The following is a 7,177-nucleotide window of genomic DNA, read 5'->3' as shown; positions in this document are numbered from 1 at the left end:
AGAAAGTTTATTTTCAGCACTTGATGCTTTGGGAACCAGACAAAAATTGCTGCAGCTCGGCTGGGATGTGTTACCCCACCCTCCATATTCACCAGATATTGCTCCTTTGGATTTCCACTTATTCAGGTCTCTGCAGAATAGTCTTAATGGTAAAAATTTCAATTCCTTAGATGACATAAAAAGATACCTTGATGAATTCTTTGCCATGAAACCACCTCAATTCTGGGAAGAGGGTATTTTCAAGTTAAAGGAAAGATGGAGATGCATTGTGCAACAAAATGGTTCATATTTGGTTGATTAAAAATGTAAAGGCAAGAATTTATTGACCTTTTTCTTTCCTTTAAAAATCGGCATGAACTTTCCGGACAACCCAATGTATATATATATATATATATTATATATATATATATATAATATATATATATATATAATATACTTTATTAAAAGTAGCAGAAATTCTGCTGCTTTTAAAAAAAGCATATTACTCTACCCCTGGTATTTGAGTACTCTTTTTTCCACATTGTTTCACATTTATGTGTTTACTCCGATATATATATATATCATCATCATCATCATCATCATCATTTAGCGTCCGTTTTCCATGCTAGCATGGGTTGGACGGTTCAACTGGGGTCTGGGGAGCCCGAAGGCTGCACCAGGCCAGTCAGATCTGGCAGTGTTTCTACAGCTGGATGCCCTTCCTAACGCCAACCACTCCGAGAGTGTAGTGGGTGATTTTATGTGCCACCGACACAGGTGCCAGACGAGGCTGGCGAACGGCCACGCTCGGATGGTGTTTTTATGTGCCACCGACACAGGTGCCAGACGAGGCTGGCAGACGGCCACGCTCGGATGGTGTTTTTATGTGCCACCGACACAGGTGCCAGATGAGGCTGGCAGGTGCCAGACGAGGCTGGCAGACGGCCACGCTCGGATGGTGTTTTTATGTGCCACCGACACAGGTGCCAGATGAGGCTGGCGGACGGCCACGATCGGATGGTGTTTGTTACGTCCCCAAAGCACGGAGGCCAGTCTATGCGGTATGGCTACGGCCACGTTCGGATGATTTTCTTGTGTGCCACGGCACTGGTACCACAAAGATACAAATTCCATTTATGCTCATCTATTTTGATTTGTTTTGATTTGATTTGATTTTCACTTGCCTCAACAGGTCTTCACAAGTGTCACTTGCCTCAACAGGTCTTCACAAGTGTCACAAGAAGGAAGGTATGCACAGGTGGACTGTCTACGTCGCCGGGTCTTCGGATGGTGTCTTTATGTGCCACCGACACAGGTGCCAGATGTGGCTGGCGAACGGCCACGATCGGATGGTTTTCTTGTGTGCCACCGGTACTGGAACCACAAAGATACAAATTCCATTGATGTTCATCTATTTTGATTTGGTTTGATTTTCACTTGCCTCAACAGGTCTTCACAGTGTCAAGCGTGTCCTTGTGTGCCACCGGTACTGGAACCACAAAGATACAAATTCCATTGATGTTCATCTATTTTGATTTGGTTTGATTTTCACTTGCCTCAACAGGTCTTCACAAGTGTCACGCGTGTCACACACTTGCCTCAACAGGTCTCCACAAGTGTCACACACTTGCCTCTGCCTCAACAGGTCTTCACAAAGTGTGTCACACACTTGCCTCTGCCTCAACAGGTCTTCACAAGTGTCATAAGAGAGGGAAGGTAGCACAGGTGGACTGACTACGTCGCCGGGTCTTTGGATGGTGTTTTTATGTGCCACCGACACAGGTGCCAGGTGAGGCTGGCGAACGGCCACGATCAGATGGTGTTTGTTGTGCCCACAGCACGGAGGCCAGTCGATGCGGTACCAGCTACGGCCACTTCGGATGGTTTTCTTGTGTGCCACCGGTACTGGAACCACAAAGATACAAATTCCATTGATATTCATCTATTTTGATTTGGTTTGATTTTTGATTTTTGATTTCACTTGCCTCAACAGGTCTTCACAAGTGTCACACACTTGCCTCAACAGGTCTTCACAAGTGTCATAAGAGGGAAGGTATGCACAGGTGGACTGACTACGTCGCCGGGTCTTCGGATGGTGTCTTTATGTGCCAGATGAGGCTGGCGAACGGCCACGATCGGATGGTTTGTTGTTGTGCCCACAGCACGGAGGCCAGTCGATGCGGTGGGGTACTGGTTACGGCCACGTTTGGGTGGTTTTCTTGTGTGCCACCGGCACTGGTACCACAAAGATACAATTCCACTGATGTTCATCTATTTTGATTTGTTTTGATTTGATTTGATTTTCACTTGCCTCAACAGGTCTTCATAAGTGTCACAAGAAGGAAGGTATGCACAGGACTGACTACGTCCCAGGTCGGGGCACGGGTTATGGCCTGACTAGTCTTGCCGGGTCTTCTCATGCACAGCAATACTTCCATAGGTCTCGGTCTCTAGACATTTCCTTAGTGAGACCTAAAGTTCGAAGGTCGTGCTTCACCACCTCGTCCCAGGTTTTCCTGGGTCTACCTCTTCCACAGGTTCCCTCCACTGCTAGGGTGTAGCACTTTTGCACACAAACATCTTCAGCCTTTCTTGTCACATGACCATACCAGCGCAGCCGTCTCTCTTGCACGCCACAACTGACGCTTCTTAGGTTCAGCTTTTCTCTCAAGGAACTTACACTCTGACGATTATGAACACTGACATTACACATCCATCGGAGCATACTGGCTTCATTTCTTGCGAGCTTACGCATATCCTCAGCAGTCACGGCCCATGTTTCACTACCATGTAGCATGGCTGTACGTACACATGCATCATACAGTCTGCCTTTTACTCTGAGCGAGAGGCCTTTTGTCACCAGCAGGGGTAAGAGCTCTCTAAACTTTGCCCAGGCTATTCTTACTCTAGCAGTTACACTTTCAGCACACCCACCCCCGCTACTGACTTGGTCTCCTAGGTAGCGGAAGCTATCAACTACTTCTAGTTTGTCTCCCTGGAACGTGGCAGAAGTTGGTCTCTGCATATTTCCAGTGTTTATTGCTCCTGAGCATTTGCCACAGACAAAAACTATTTTCCTAGTTAGCCTTCCTTTGACATTGCTGCACCTCTTATGTGTCCATAGCTTACACTTGGTGCATCTTATAGAGTTTCTACCTACACCTTTTTTACAGATCGAGCAGGGCCATCTACCTGAAGGCGTTTGTGATTGATCTACCTTCCTACTTATTAGAACTTTGGTTTTGGCTAGGTTGATTCTAAGGCCCTTCGATTCTAATCCTTGTTTCCACACCTGGAAATCTCCTCCAGTTCTGATAGTGACTCAGCAATTAGAGCAAGGTCATCAGCATAGAGGAGCTCCCAGGGGCAACCTGTCTTGAATTCCTCCGTTATTGCCTGGAGGACTATGATAAATAGGAGGGGACTGAGGACTGAACCTTCTTGAATTCCTCCGTTATTGCCTGGAGGACTATGATAAATAGGAGGGGACTGAGGACTGAACCTTGGTGGACCCCAACCTCTACCCGGAATTCTTCACTGTACTCGTTGCCCACCCTCACCTTACTAGCAGCGTCTCTGTACATGGCTTGCACAGCTCTCACCAACCATTCTTCTATCCCTAGTTTCCTCATTGACCACCAGATAAGGGACCGGGGGACCCTGTCAAAGGCTTTCTCCAAGTCAACAAAAGCCAGGTACAAGGGCTTATCTTTGGCTAGGTATTTCTCCTGCAGCTGTCTTACAGGAATATAGCATCAGTAGTACTTTTCCCTGGCACGAACCCAAACTGCATATCATCTAAGGTAACTCTCTCTCTAATTAGTTCGGCTACAACCCTCTCCGTAACCTTCATTACCTGATCCAGCAGCTTGATGCCCGTGTAGTTATTTGTCTCTAGGGCGTCGCCTTTACCTTTGTAGCAGTTGACTATTATGCTGCTACACCAGTCATTGGGTATGACCCCCTCGTGTATCACCTGGTTAACTATAACGGGTGACTAAGCTATAGCCGACACCACCAGATATTTTGAGCATCTCTGCAGTAATTCCTGATGGGCCTGGGGCTTTCCCTGTTTTCATGCTTCTAATTGCCTTATCTACTAAGGAACTGTTAACTCGGATTGCTGGTCCCTCTGTTGGGTCGACATTCGGCAGACTCTCTTTATCCCATTCATTTTCTTCATTCAGCAACCTATCATAGTGGCGTCTCCAAGTCTCTCTCTTTGCACCCTCATTAAGTGCAAGTGAACCGTCCTCCTTGCGAACACATTTCTCTCCTACCACGTCACGATTCTCTCTCCACACTGTCTTGCAACACGAAATACCTCAAGTCTTTCATCCTCACGACGCAGGACATTGGCAATTTTTCCTTCTCTGCTTCCCCTCTGGCTAGATAGACCTGTCTCCTGGCTTCCCTTCTGGCAGACTGATACACTTCCCTGCTACCACCGTTCTCCAGGCCTTCCAAGCCTGTTTCTTTTGTCTAATAGCCCTGTCAACAATATTGTTCCACCACCACGTATATTTGGGTCTTAAGGGGACTTTGCACCAGCCACAGATCTGGTCAGCGGCTTTCAGCAGGTTGTCCCTCAGAAGCGTCCAGTTGTCTTCTACCCCATGCGTAGCTATACTCCCTTCCATTTCGTCTAAAGCTTCAATAACATATCTCTAAATCTCTGTCCATTCGCAGGTCTTTAAGCTTCCAGACCCTTCTTCTCCATGTTGGTCGTCTTCTAGTCGCCCTCTTAGTCCTGATCCTAAAGTCACTAACTACCAGTCTATGTTGTGGGGTGCATTCTTCACTTGGGAAGGTTTTGGCATTTATAAGCAGCCATCTTTCCCTTTTTCTGGCAAGGATGTAGTCGATTTGGCTAGTATGCCGGCCCGATCGGTAGGTGACCAGGTGGCTTGTCGGTTTCCTGAAGTTAGTGTTGCAAATCATAAGACTATTCGCATCGCAGAACTCCAGCAGCCTGGTTCCCTCCTCGTTGCGGGAACCATAACCGTAGCCTCCATGCACGCCATGGAAGCCCCCAGCACGTCGTCCACATGCCCATTGAAGTCACCAGCCACAAAGAGAAGGTCCCTGTCGTTCGTCAATGATGTGGTCTGCAGTAGGGTGTCATAGAAACAGTCTTTCTGTCCATCAGGTAGCCCTGGCTGAGGGGCATAGGCCGATATAATAGTTGCTAAACTATGGTGGAGCACTAATCTAATCTTAATTATTCTGTCACTTACTCTGACTACCTCGATTACCTTATCTACCCATTTTCGGCGATAAGCATGCCCACACCCCCGACTCCGTCAGTATTCCCAGCCCAGAAAATCTTGTACCTCTGTCCTTTGCCTGTGAGGAACCTAGCAGAACCTCCTCTCCACCTATATGATTGACTGATTCTGATTGATTCTAGTTTCAGCTCATGAGCTGTGGCCATGTGGGGGCACCGCCATATATATATATAATATTATATATATATATATATAAAGAGAGGGCAGTGGCATAGCTAATAGGGGGAACAACTGCTCCTGCTGAGCACATTTTTCAAAATTTGCATGTTTTCAACAATTATTTTAACTCTTCAGTTCCCCCGTGTGATAAAAATTGAATTTTTGTTTTTTGCCAATCACGTGGCCCTGGAAGAAATTTCTGGAGACATTACTTTATTTGATCGAGCTCCCATGATTTTTTAACTCTCTGCTCAATCTCCTGTGATGTGTTGGTGTTTTCTGATGTCTGAAGGACCAAAACAAACCCTGACATCATAACCTCTTGACCCTAGACGATCCAGTGGAATTTCACCTTTTTCATGTCACACCTATATCGGTAGGTGTAAGTTTCATACATAACGAATATTGTTACTGAAAGGTGAGATTAATGAACGTAGACTACAATTGCATTTGTTGCAACAAATAAAATATTTCAGGTAATATAAGCGAAATGGGTTAAAAATTGTTTGGTATGTGTCACAGCACCGGTTTCCTGAAGTTGTAAATTTCATGCTCAATGACATTGCTACTGAAATGTGAAATTAACCCTTTCGTTACTGTATTTATTTTGAGATACACTGTGTTTCCTTCAATTACTTTAAATTTAACAAAGAATTTAGTAAAATAACTTAGTAATCATTCAGCTAGTGTTAGGAGCATAAATTGTGACTAAGGTTTGGTGGAAGATTTTAATTCAAAACTTATGAAAATAAGACATTTATACTCAGAGCCAGAGGTGGTTTCAGCCAGGTTGGTATCGAAAGGGTTAATGAATGTAGGATAAAATTAAATTTATTATAACTAATGGAATATTTCACATAAGAGGAATGAGTTAAAAATCGTTTGGTGGTTATACTGTCTATTTTTCTTATGAGCTTGCTCCCTCCAACTTGAGACCCTGGCTATGCCACTGAGAAAGGGGAAAGTTTACAATGAGGAAAGTGTAAAAGACAGAGAGAGGGAGAGGACCTTTTCTGTTGCTCTCACAGATTTTGAAATTTCAAAATTAAGTGAAAAGTTTCAAATTTGGTTTATTGGTGTAACTTTTCACATGCAATCCAATTTTGTGATTTATTTGTTCGAGAAAAACTTTCGAAAAATGTTACCAAGGTTTTAATATTTGATAATTTTTATTCAATCAGAAAACAGCTAGCTTTATCTGCATGATAGTTATCACAAAATGTAAGTAAAAACATTTGATGGTACAACAACAATGATGTTTTAAACAAAATGAAAGCTATTACATGTCATATGAAGAAAGAAAGGGGGTGGGGCAGTACGCATGAGGGATAGACACATACAGAGAGAGAGAGAGTGAAAAAGAGTGTGGTAAATATATATAGGGAGGGGGAAGTGTAAAAGAGAGAGGGAGACAAACAAATAAGACAAGGTGGTCTAAAAAGTGAGTGATTTCTCATAGCGAATTATATTTTTGGATTACAAATTACCAAATACTCTCCCAATGGGATGCAGATTACAAAAATCAAATCCATTTTTCTTGAGTACACATTGTTTTGAAGCCTTTTCATGATATACATACATACACACACACTCATTTATATAGTAAAAGATATTATATATATATATATATATATATATATGTGTATATTTAAAGGGCTAAAAAACCACTATGTGGTCAGCCATATGCTAGAAGTAGATCACCAACGATCAAACTACAAAGAAAAGAATGTTCTCTAGAGAAAAATTCAGCA

Source organism: Octopus sinensis, linkage group LG22, assembly GCF_006345805.1.
Source record: "Octopus sinensis linkage group LG22, ASM634580v1, whole genome shotgun sequence".
In the NCBI taxonomy this organism is placed as follows: domain Eukaryota; kingdom Metazoa; phylum Mollusca; class Cephalopoda; order Octopoda; family Octopodidae; genus Octopus; species Octopus sinensis.
This window is presented reverse-complemented; position numbering follows the sequence as displayed.